General features: G+C 35.7%; 2 long non-coding RNA genes across 2 annotated transcripts; both read left to right on the top strand.

Moving 5' to 3' along the window:
* The first annotated feature begins 7015 nt into the window (after positions 1–7015).
* Positions 7016–8505, top strand: LOC147478061 (uncharacterized). Its single transcript, XR_015208902.1, has 3 exons — positions 7016–7345; positions 7425–7499; positions 8364–8505. It is a non-coding gene; the product is annotated as an uncharacterized LOC147478061 (long non-coding RNA).
* A 1215-nt stretch (positions 8506–9720) lies between these two features.
* Positions 9721–11191, top strand: LOC147478060 (uncharacterized). The gene is made up of 4 exons (XR_015207374.1): positions 9721–9908; positions 10227–10426; positions 10538–10657; positions 11123–11191. It is a non-coding gene; the product is annotated as an uncharacterized LOC147478060 (long non-coding RNA).
* Positions 11192–11406: the final 215 nt, after the last annotated feature.

Here is an 11406-nt window from a genome sequence, read left to right as displayed (position 1 = left end):
ATAGCATGTCTTGTCTTTGGGATTGTGCCAACCCTTTTTATTGAACTTTTTAAAGTTCCTTTTAAAGGGTTTTTTGTTGGCTCCATGATAGTGCTTCTTGTTTGTAGTAGCTTGTTCGGTGACATGAACTTGTGAACTTTCACCATTTCTTTTTTCTCTACATTGGGCTTCAACATCCAGCAACATAGGCAAATCATTCAGAGCATTTGCAATGCAGGTGGATAAGGGGGGTTTGTGACTATAATTACCAGTTTTGTTGAAAAAAGGGTGTGCAATGTAGAGGTGAAAAACTGGTGATTATTTTCTCCAGTTGAAATCAAGGTGAAACCTTCCACCGAGATAGTGGCTGACTTGTTAACTTCGGACGGGATGTTCGATTCCGTCTCGTGTGTTTTTTTCGGACGGAATGTCTCATTCTGTCTCTCGTGTTTTTTCGGTTTTTTTTTAACTTCAGACAAAATACCGGACGGGATATTACATTCCGTCTCGATCAAAAAGCCTCCAGATGGAATCTAACATCCTGTCCAAGATTTTTTTTTCACCTTTGCATTGCACAGCTTCACCTTGCTTTTCACTGTTTTGGTGAAATGAGGGGGAATAAGTGCCTACGTGGAGGTGAATAAGGGGTGGGGGGATTATTTTGACTTGCATTGCAAATGCTCTCAGTGTGACTACCCTTCCAGACAAATTAATGACAATTACTACGTGATCCCAATAGGTCGGTAGACTATGTAAAAGAGTCGAAATTTGCATTTTTTCAGGAATTGGATTACCTACCGCTGCTAATTCTTTAGCAATCACGGTCATGCGACTACAATTATCCAAAACAGACTCATTTTCCTTCATCTTAGTATTATTAAACTTCTCAATCAAAAGTTGAATGTAATTTTCAGATTGTCCTCCGTATGCACGAGAGACAGCCTCAAACATACTTAGCAGTGGGTTGTCCTCCATAGATAATCTCGTAGTCTGGGTCCATAAAAGTTAACATGGTGGACTTTGCAGCCTTATCATCATCAAGAAAATGATCATAGGTTCGTCTTGCCGCTGCACCAGCAGCAAGAGGTGGCTCATTTGGCATTGGTGTATCAATCACGTACTCAAGTTTGTCTTGAAAGAGTATATGTCGAATACGCCCCTTCCAAGTTGAAAAATTAGTGCCATTTAATTTTTCAGTCGTGCTTAGTTCGTTATATACCGCCTTAGATGCCATAGTTATATCAAGGAATTATCAAAAAAAAAAGGTAAGGAACAAACTGACCGGATTTTCTACCACAAGGTATTACTTTTGTAAGAAAGCAATACCGCCATACTTCCTTGCAATTACTTGGTTCCAACCTTTCCGCCAAGCCTTCAATTTTGTTCACTACGTTACTGAACAATATGCACTTCTTAAACAATAATTGGCTATAACCTGGTTGCTCGGATACCAATGTTGGACTTAGAGAATGGAGAAGGAAACAATATGGGATTATTGGTTAAGAATGAGCTGGTTTTGTATCACTAAAAGGATATCTTTTACATGGTTTCTATACGTGTATATATATATAGCCAATTCATACCAACGGTAACCTCTATTGATTAAGCATATGTTACCTTGTATATGACATGATTCTAGGAAAATATAATCAATGAGTATATTCCTTATATACCTAAGCTCATCCGTAACCAAAGTTTGCAATAAATCAAAATGGATTTGACGTTACAAGAGTAAGTTGGCTAACATTCTGACGTCTTTTTACCACATCTAAGAGCATCATCAACGCGTTGTCATTTTTCATTTTCAATGTGATAGTTGACAATTTTTATAGTAATTTTCGTCACCAATGCATTGTCAAATTATCGTTTTGATTTTAAGAATTGTCAAAACTAGAGCCAAATTGGTGAAGAAAATAGAAATGGTGTGCATGGGACAACTTGACCCATCCAAGAGTGGGACGGGACTACTTTAGCCGTCCAACATTTTTTTGTTTTTTTTAATAAAAAATTCAAACGGTTCGATTTTGTACCGTTGGGCTTTAGTACAATTGGGCTTTTGTACCGTTGGGCCTGAATGTGTACTTGAGTGGTATTAGATTATGTTTTAGCGTACTAATTTATTTAAATTTTATGTTGTAATCTGTTTTTATTGTTTACATGTATGCTTTTCTTTAAATAAAATTGTATTTTGTTTTAATGAAAGTATATTTTCTTGAAAAAATGTGTTTGTTTATAAGTTGAAATTAAAAACAAATCAACTCAACTAGAAATGAAAAACATTACAACTTAATTTGAAATAAAAATACAAAACATCTTATAAAATTCTATGGAATTAAAAACACATGCAAAACAATTAAAGACAATACACTAGGGAATTAAACAAAATACAAATATTACATATCCTACACTTAAATTCTAAAAGGTACGACTTGTTTCTCCACCACACATTGAAGGATTGCATTGATCACACAAGCCACACCTAGGGCAGAAATCTACTACTTCCTTGCAAAAATGACATACACAGGTATGTAAACTTTTTTTGAATGATAGATGTTGATATTTGAGGGACAATCATCAACATCACACTTTAGAAGTTTGTCTTCCAATGTTTCATCATCATTGCTAGCTATGACCACTATCATCATGCCGTTGCATTCAGGTTTTAGGCATTTAATGTTAATGTATGGACATGAAGTAGCGTAATGACCAACTTTCTTACACCACTGACAAATCTCAGGTGTAGAAATGTGGACAATATTTGATCCGCCCATATTGGTAGTTGAAGTTGAGATAAAAATTGAAGTTGAGAAAGATTAGAGAATGAAAATGAGAAGCTGAAGTAAGGAATGAAAATGACTTTAAATATATATGCAAAGGCCCAACGGATAGAAATATATCCGTTATAAATAAATTTCAACGGATAGAAATATATCCGTTGGGAATAAATGTCAACGGATATAAATTGATCCCCCTTGGGAATAATGCCAATGGATATAAATTGATCGGAGGAATAATAAATTGATCCCCTCTTGGGAATAATGCCAACGTATAACGTATAAATTGATCCCTTTGTTTTAGTGTATTTTTCCTTTATTTTGCAATGCAGTTTTGGCTTGGAGGCCCATGGGCTTATTAGTCACGTTCACATGGGCTTGATTGTTCACATGAGAATTTCTTTGTCTACATAATAAAAAGCATGTATAGATTCTAAGTAATAATTAACGTAATGTAATAATTAATTTAATGCAAAAAAAAAAAATTGGACATAGCCCCCTTTGTTTAATCAACATAATTCATATACCTAAACCTGTTAAGATTCTCAAAAACCTGTTCAAACCCTAAAAAACAACAACAACCAACAACAACAACAATGATATCACTAAATTATTACAAAATAGTGCAATATAGCACTATAAAGCACTGCCCTGACTGCTTTGGCCACTCCCTCTCCGTTTTCGCCCTCTCTTATTAGGAGCACTGTTTTGCTGCATGATATCAGTAGCAATTCTCTGAAACATCAACACAATGCAATTAAAATCTAAAATTGGATATATAAAAAAAAAATGGAAATGTAAAATAAAACATATAATAAAATTACCAAGTCTTCAAATTTGTTTGTCATCTCAGCCATCCTACGCTCAGTGTTTGCTCTTTGCGTTCGTTCTTCATCTAAATAGCCATAATACTGTTGAGTGTGCTCAATTAAACTAGCTCGAAGCCCCTGGTTGATTTGCATTTCATCTGATAATCGAGCATGCATTGTTTCCTGCATTATGTCAATATTGTATCTAAGTTAAATATACATAGTGTGTTTAAATTAACATAATGAAATATAAATATACCTCATTAAATTGTTGTAGCTCAGGTACAAGCACCGAACGCTCCAAGTGAAATGTTGTCTTCATTCCCTGAGAACTAACAACGCGGTATGACCATGGGTCATATGGATCACTAGGTGGGGGTGTATAACCATGATATACTCGGATGTTCTTGTGGAACTTGCGGGTTACTGGTAATTGGACGTCTCGCCTAAAACTCTGACTAGTTGCGACATCCATATTTGCATCTCTATATAGTGGACCCGCAGATAGGCTTCCCCTAGAAACTTTCCGCCAATAAGTCTCATAATCAAGACTGGAGTTCACATCAACATAATCTGTAAAAACGGCCCACGCCTCAACGCGATACCGTTCAATCAAATTCTCTGAAATATCTATGGCACGCATATCTGTGGGTGGGGGAGCAGGAATATATGTATATCCAATGGTTTGCATAGTCACCCTATCTCTAAGGAACCAAGCAAGTATATCAGGGGCTTGCAATATGAATCTTTTTAACGACATTAGAGTACTATGCTGACAGATATGTATATTATCAAATTGAGAACCTTGCCACGGACTCCAAACAATAGATTTCATACTTTTTGTCTCTATTTGGATCATAGCAGCTTGAAGATCATTATGGACCTCATCCCTTAATCTAGCATGACCGTCTGCAACCCATCCCTGTGGGCGAGGCCATAAGTCCTTATCCCAATCCTCTCTCAGTATAGGGTTTAAGCGCGCAAGCCAAATACTCATACCACTAGTACTGAAATAATCAAATAAAAGTATATCTAATTAATTTAAATTATATAATATTTAACTAACAAAATAAAAGCTTATATCTTAAAAGTTAAATCCTATTGAATTACTTGTAGTATCCAAGTAATTTCGTTGCATTGCTTCCCCATTTGAGTACAAACAAATCAAGCCCTGTATATAAATGTGCCATGAAAGCACCTCCCCAGTCAAAATCTTCCAAACTATCAAGGTCTACCAAAGACGCTAACCAACCAGCCCGAACCCCAGATTTTCCTGTTGTAAAACCAACTTGGCCCAAAAAATATAACAAAAAAATCCTGATAAACTCATCCTCCTCCGCAGAGTTTGGGTCCAAATATAGGGCATCAACTTCATGTTCTAAACAATATTCAATATCCAATCGGTGCATGAATTTTTCTCTAATGTGCAGGTTCAAAATGTATCTGCCATCCATATTCCCTGGAACAAGTCTACCTTCAAAATCAAACAACGAAGGCAGTAAAGTCTTCAACCTTTCAAAATCATCTTCGATACTTGAATCAAACAAAACTGGCTTCTTCTCGCCCACAATTAAACCCGTTAGCATTGTAAAGTCAAGTGGTGTGATACCAATCTCACCACATGGAAGGTGAAAAGTGTGCGTGGTGTGCCACCATCATTCCGCCAATACAAATATCAGTGGACGATCAGTCCGAATGCTCGTACATGATATCAATAGACCAAAAGGTGTTCCCAAAATTCGAGCTCTTACGTGCTCCATTTCCTCCCCTCTTTCCACTAGATGACTCTAGAAGTCTTTAATACTCGGCATTACGCATCTCCATCTCGTCGAACTCATTTTCTACACGTTGAGGTATTTAATCAAACAGTTAGTATACGTTAAATTCTAAACACAATTTTAAATCAAAATCAATTGAACAACGTTCATAAACTCATAGTTACTCTGTCAGTGTTATATAAACACGAAACATGCTTGTCTGGATCGGGAGCCAACGTCGGATGATCAACAATACTCAATCTCCGTGGAAAATTAAAATCATTTTCCGGTACGAGTTCACTCTCATTTTCCCGAGGATTTGAACTCCTCGAGCCACGCATAATAGTCTTCTTACGTCCAGCTCGACGACGTTGATCTATTGCAAAAAATAGAAACAAATTTGGTTGAAAATCGAATTTTTATTGGGTGATTGAAGGTTTGGATTTTAAGTTATCTTGTTGAGTTCTTGCGGGGCAAATGTTACTGGAACCTTGTCCGCGCGTTTTAAATAAAATGGTCAATATGTGGGACGGGACAACTATTCCCGTTTTAAAAAAAATTAGATTTGCACGGGACAACTTGTCCCGTCCAAATTTTTTTACTCAACTTTATCCAAACCGCGCTGGTTCTTCCATTCCTTTTAGAAATTTTGAACTGCCAAAACTGAGGTTGTGTCACAACGCAAAATGGAAATGCGTTGATGATGCTCTAATTGATGCACCCAAGTCAAGGATCCATGCATCCTGACATGGCAGCATCACACGATGTTTTATCCTACTATGTGAGGTTGAATATAACCATCACTCGTGGATTTTTACTACACACTTGTGCCGATTGGACACACAGTCCAACAAACTTTGTATTTAACAGTGAAGCAATTCCGGTCAATGATCACATATCTTATATATAAAGTGGATACTGGATTTTTTGATTAGTTTCCGTATTCCCGATTTTAGACCAAAATTTTTAATCCAAAGGGTACCGGAAAGTTGGACAACACTTTCTTTTTGCTCTTCACTGAAAGGGTAAATTGGTAAACATGCTTCACCTTTTAAACCCTTTAAATTACAACGAAAGTAAACAAAAAAAAAACGGCACACAAATCTTTTATATTCACAAATCTCTGAAATCTTTTCATCATCCGAAACTCTGTTACACACAAATTCTAATTCATTGTTTCTTTTTTGATTATTCATTGATTTGGTTCGTTTTGTTTTACTGAACCGAAATTGTTCTACCAGATTATCAATCTCTCTTATGTCATCGGTTCAATTCATTTTCATTTAGTCACTCTCCAGTCCCAATGTCAGAGGTATGTTTTCAACCTTCGCGGTTTCCAAAACTATGATTCGTTCTTCAAATCAAAAGGTCTGGCTGTCTTTTTATTTTTATTCTTTCCTAATATTGTATTTCTTTTGGAATCCAAAATCATTACTTATGCAACTTTGGTATGGTACTATTTTCTTTGGTTTTCTTACTGTCGTTTGTCGATCTTCTCTTTTTTTTTCGTTGGTTTTACATTGCCATAATTTAGTATTTTCTTTTCTTTCAGATTAACAATTCTCTGGCGATTTGGATTTTAATGCTATTTGTCCTTCATCTTGTAGACCATTAGCTACATGGCAGAGCGGGTTGTTGGAAATGGATCTTTTGGAGTTGTCTTCCAAATACACATGGGAATTCTGTTGATATTTTGATTTATAGACCGTTCTCTTTGATATCATGCTTTCCACCATCTTTCATGTCAGGCTAAATGCTTAGAATCTGGAGAGACTGTGGCTATAAAGAAGATTTTACAGGACAGACGATATAAGAATCGTGAGCTTCAGTTGATGCGTTCAATGGATCACCCAAACGTTGTTTCATTAAAGCATTGTTTTTTTTTCTACCACCAGTAGAAATGAACTTTATCTCAACTTGGTAATGGAATATGTCCCTGAAACTGTCTACCGAGTTCTTAAGCACTACTCGAACATGAATCAGAGGATGCCACTCCTCTATGTGAAACTCTATACATACCAACTATGTAGTTCCCTTCTTTTTCATATTTTTTTTAAATCATAGTACTTTGATAGGACACTATGTAATTGATGAATTTTTTTTAGATCTTTAGAGGGCTAGCATATATTCACAATGTACCTGGAGTTTGCCATCGGGATGTGAAGCCACAAAATCTTCTGGTAATTACTTTCTCAGTGTTTTATATTCAATTAAAATTGTCGATTATTCCGGTGACATTCTTTGCTTCGTTATAAATGCAAGTGAGTAAATAAAACTCTTCGATACAATTCTCTGTTTCCAATATGTAGACACTAAATTCTTTGCACCGTTTCAACACCGTTTCCAGATTTTACAAAGAATCAGAAAAATTCCGAAACCAGTCCATTATTCCGGTGGCATTCTTTGCTTCGTTATAAATACAAGTGAGTAAATAAAACTCTTCGATACAATTCTCTATTTCCAAGGTTATAGGAATCATCGATTTGAGAAGAAACATAGTTCAGATCTACTTATGAGGCTTCAGGTACTTTCACAAACTCGTTTATTTGGAAATGGTATCAAGTAGAATTGAATTGAAGTAGATTTTGTGTTTACGCAAGAAAAAGATAAAATACCGATTACTAAGCTTTGTTTTGGTAGTAATCAATTATTAAGTTTTGATTATCTCGGAACATTGACAATGACTAATAATGCTTTTGACCAAATGTTTGAGAGTTAGACGAGTGAATTATGTTCCTCCATTGAATTTTAGCATGTTGGTTTTTATATGGAATTTTTTCATAATTCGGTTCTGGCAACAACAGTTTTCATCACTTGGTCCACATATTGCTCTTCGAAACCCTCATCTTGCTCGCCTTTTCAAATCGGATTAGTTGTATAGTTTCTCTTTGGCCGCAATGTAGTCTTTTTTACTGTACATAATGGAACCGACTCTTGATGTTCTCAAGGAATTTAGAAACAACTGGTAACATATGTTTTAGTGGTTTGCATTTTACATTCGTTTATGCATTTTAAATCACTCTCCTTTTCTTTGATAAATGTAGATGGTTAAGGGGAATCCCCTCAATATAAACTTACCTCAAGTCAAAGTAAATGATACAGAAGAAGTTACAGACGAGGCAGTAACAACCACTTTAAGAAGGGCTTTGAGCTATTACTCAACTATCCAGGGACATGATGGGCATTGGCCAAGGGATTATGGTGACCCTATGTTTCTCAAGCCAGGTCTGGTAAGTGTACGCTGCCTTTCTTCACTATGGAACTTGATGGACTTATTTCACATCTTTCACATTTTTCTGATTGTTTGTTTTTTCCTCTCTTTTTTGCCTTTCGGCGGCTTCAAGTTTTTGTTTTCATAGGGTGTCAACAATGGTATATAACCATGTTGATTGTTTTACTCTACCAATGTTGGCATTGCTTTGATGAACATGTTAAATTAAGCCTGGTATTATTGATCATTACGACATCGTTGGCACTGACATCACAATGATAACCTGTAGACTTCATCTCAAGTAAAAAATTGGCAGTTGTATCAACAAAGTTCTTATTAGCCAGGACTGTTAAGAGGGAAATATATGTGCTTAGACTTGGTCATAAACCTGCATTTGCCTTCAAATTATATACAGCTTCATAGGCTCATAGCATAACCAACATTCTTGGGAAGAAGCATGCATTTCTAAAAAAAGACATGAGTAGGTGGATGATGTTGGTAGAAAGCCAGTCTTCTCCATTTTTGTGAAGTCTATGAACTTAACCCAAGTAGCGTACTTGGCATTTTGTGCACTTAGGCCCACTCACTACTATCATATGTTGAGTTTGATTACCTGGGAAAGCCAAGGCAGCAACATGAATAGGGTGTGTCAACTTATCAAAAATGGTGATGGTAAGGAGTTCCATATTTGTACCCCCATACTTAGAAAAATTTGCTCAAGTAAATTGCACAAGAAGACTTGAATTGAACGGGACCTTCAAAATTTTAATATGTTGATATTGATTTTGATTGTTTATCGATTATTTTAGTTGATTCAAAAGTTTGATTTTATCTGTAAATCCAATGATAGCATTTTGTACGCCAATCAATTGGAATGAGCGGTGGTCTACATATCACAGATTGATATGATGTGGTATACACAGATTTAGCCGTGTTAATTTCAGCCAAAATCATAGAAATACTAGCAATCTTCCTCCCCCGGTTTTTAGTATTTTTCGATAATTCTTGATTATAAGTGTGACAGGATACTTCGGACAGCCTATTCCTTTCACTTATGAACAAGATGAGGTGGGTCACAATATTATATTTCCTATTTGTTTATTGAGAAATTTTAAAGTTTTTTTAGTCTTATCTATGTGTAGGTCGCACCGTGCGACATTGTTTGCAGTGATGAAAGATTGAAAGAAATTTACCATGTTAAGTATCAATTTTCTTAGAGATGGTATGATTGTTAGTAACTTAGTATAACAATTTTTGTCTCTTTAACCAGTTCGGTTCTAATTGTGTTTTTTAAGCGCAGGTCACGGCGAAAAGTTGGTCGAACCATTGTTGTTGTTGTCTCGGAACTCAACAGTTGGACACATATTCAAGTTCCGATGTAAGGATTTATTAAATTAAGTAGTTAAACTATACAAAAATTGTTGTAAAGTAAATAAGTTCATAGGTAATCATATGATTGTCGAAATAGCTATATGCATTTTCAGGTTTAAATTTAAGATGGAAACGAGTGAATTGAGTTTTTTTTTTTTTTTTTTTTTTTTTTTTTTTTTTTGGTAAAAAGGTGATAAAGATGCAACTTAAACCAAATGTGCATGCGGAAGATCAGAAGTGTCACTTAAAAATAACATACTATGAGCGGATAGATTGAGATTTTCCTGTTTTACAGTATGACCTTATTCACATTTTCTGTTTGTAGTGAACACACCAAAAATGTTTGGTGGAATGTGTTGCATCTGAATTGAAGCACAAGACACTTACTACTTTTTTCATTGCCCGTTTGACATCTTCGAGTGGGAAGATATTGCTTAATTAGAAGTATCCCAAATTGGTGTGGAAGTTTATATCCATCATGGTGTGGAAGTTTATATCCATCATTTGGGAGAACAGGGAGAACATGTAATTTTTTTTTTTCACTTTAAGTCATTGCAGCAGAAATGTGGCCTCTACTTACGGGTCATCTAATTGTAAACATCACGTTAGTGACCGGGTTGATTTTTTTTTTTGTAGTGAACACTAGATTGCTGTGATGCTTTAACGTCCAAGGAGATGGAACATATCTATGACAGAAAATGAGTCACAAATGCAATTTGAGGATGTATTTGTTAGTGCATGAGGAGGCTGTTGTCGGTTAAGCTCGGTTAAGCTCTATCTTTCGATGCAGCATAAACACTCATTAATGTCTATCTGTTTTCCTATTAAGTTGATATTTAATAACCTTTTATGTTCTTCAGAGCAAAAAAATGAGTAAATGAGTTAGAATGACACGTATTACTAAATATGATCAGCCAGATGGCTCCTCCAAATTAAAATTGTTGCTGCAAATTGTTTTCGGCGCCTTATTGTATCCATAACAACTTTGTTGCAATTCAACTCTATCTTAAACTATTCCATTTTAATTTTATATGTGGTTCCTTTAGAATGGCATTGCGTTTGTTTTTTTATTCAATTCACTCGGCCTATATAGATTGGAGATTTATTGTGCCTACAACCTTTGAATTTTTTAGTCATGGCGGGACCAATTACTGCACTTCCACTAATTGACTAACATCTCTGGGTGAAGTATAACACAACTTTGATCCTTCTTCTCTGCAGGCCTGCTGACTCCACAAAAATTGTCTCATGCATTCGCTTGCGACAAAACAACCAATTAAGAAAAAGATATACCGCTAAAGTCACCACTCTCCATCTCAACCTCCTTAGCGGACTCACGAAAGATTTGATTTAGCAAACTCACGAAAAGATTCTCTACATTCAACATGATATTATCGCCTAGAGATACTTATGACGATCTCAACAAACTAAATATGATCACCGAATGGTGCCAATCAGTATTAATCATCTTGACCATTAACCAACACTTCAAATACCATCTATCC

Source organism: Coptis chinensis, chromosome 9 (assembly GCF_015680905.1).
Source record: "Coptis chinensis isolate HL-2020 chromosome 9, ASM1568090v1, whole genome shotgun sequence".
Lineage (NCBI taxonomy): Eukaryota > Viridiplantae > Streptophyta > Magnoliopsida > Ranunculales > Ranunculaceae > Coptis > Coptis chinensis.
The sequence above is the reverse complement of the archived record's forward strand: the minus strand, read 5'-3'. Positions and strand labels throughout refer to the sequence as shown.